Below are 1,515 nucleotides of genomic sequence, written 5' to 3'. Positions count from 1 at the left end.
ATTCATTCCTTGGAACAGCAACAAGAGTCGTACACGAGATGTTATTAATCTTCAACAGTGTATTTCGGCACGAAATGAACACCAAAAGCTTGTACCTTCCAACTGTACCATATGTACCTATCAAACTAGCAATAATTCATTACAAAAAATAAATAATTGATGTTACTCGCTTGTTTTTTATCTTGATTAATGTTTTTTGTTTCTAGACAAAGGCAAAACTATTTTACACTGAACCACATCACAATTTGTGCCCTCGTCCAAAACATTACTCCACATTGTGGCCTTAGTACTTTGTCAAACCGTCTGGGGGAAAACTACAAGCCATACCGTACGAAATAAATTCTAAACGTATCAAAAACATTCGCAGCGACCAAAGCTGATCTGTTTAGAATGTCAGACAGCGTAGAATAAAAATAAATGGAACCAGGCTTATCTGAACAACGGTGTGAACACGAAGTTTATCTGCCGATTGATGCGGTATTTGTTTGCAATCTTAACAGTCTTGTCCAGATAAGATGGAAAAGATAAGTGCGACTTAATGGTCTTAGACTACGGCTGAAACGTATTGTTTTTACAGTCAATTTGTTACAGTCACCGTTCCTACAACGGTGCTGACCCATTTTCCGATGGATGAACTCGAAAAATTGCTGAAATGTGTTGTTGCTTTGGATTGAGACGTTTTTTTTCTCCTTAGGTGTATTATCACGTAATCACATCGGGATTTGTTCTTCTCTCATGCCAATCTCATCCGTCAACCGAAACGTGCTGGTTGATATCTGTTGGTACCATCTCGTTTTAATATTCTATTTGGTGCGTCTAATAAAATCTCGTCGAGAGTCCATTTAATTTTGACGTTTTGTCTGATACCTCCATTGTTGTTTACCTAATGTAAATATATTAACGTCCACCGAATCTGGCAATAAAAACACGTGGCTTTGTGCGTTGTTAATCCCGTGGTTCGGACAAATGGGAAGCATTAACTTGTTGTGTAAACATATTGGTCGAGAACAAGAAGAATCAACCGAAACAGTGGGATATTATCTGGTGTTTTGACATCCGAGGAATGTGTAGTGATTTTTAAATCCCACATCCAATATTAACTAAGAAATCAAACTAATTAAACTGGTAAACGATTTAATTTCAATTGAATTCGTATTTATTTAGAATTTCAATTTTTTATGGAAACCCGATTAACGGCGTTATAAATCTGGCCGTGTTTTGTCCGTCTTTACGGCCCAATAAATTAAAATCCACATAATGCGTTTCTGATACGTATACGGGGACCTTGTGCGAGCCTTTTATTTATATAAATCGCCAACGTTATAAAGGGGATTACCGAATTGATAAAACAAGAGAGTAATCATCGATGTCACTCGGACGTTTATAATCACAATAAATAGGAATGGAAAGTGCCATTATTTTAAATGTCCGCCTTAAATCACATTAAATGCGGCGGCCGAACGAGCCGACGATAGCGGCGGTACTTGAACTACTCATCGTCGAGTTACATGCATT

Source organism: Aethina tumida, chromosome 7, assembly GCF_024364675.1.
Source record: "Aethina tumida isolate Nest 87 chromosome 7, icAetTumi1.1, whole genome shotgun sequence".
NCBI lineage: Eukaryota > Metazoa > Arthropoda > Insecta > Coleoptera > Nitidulidae > Aethina > Aethina tumida.
The sequence above is the reverse complement of the archived record's forward strand: the minus strand, read 5'-3'. Positions refer to the sequence as shown.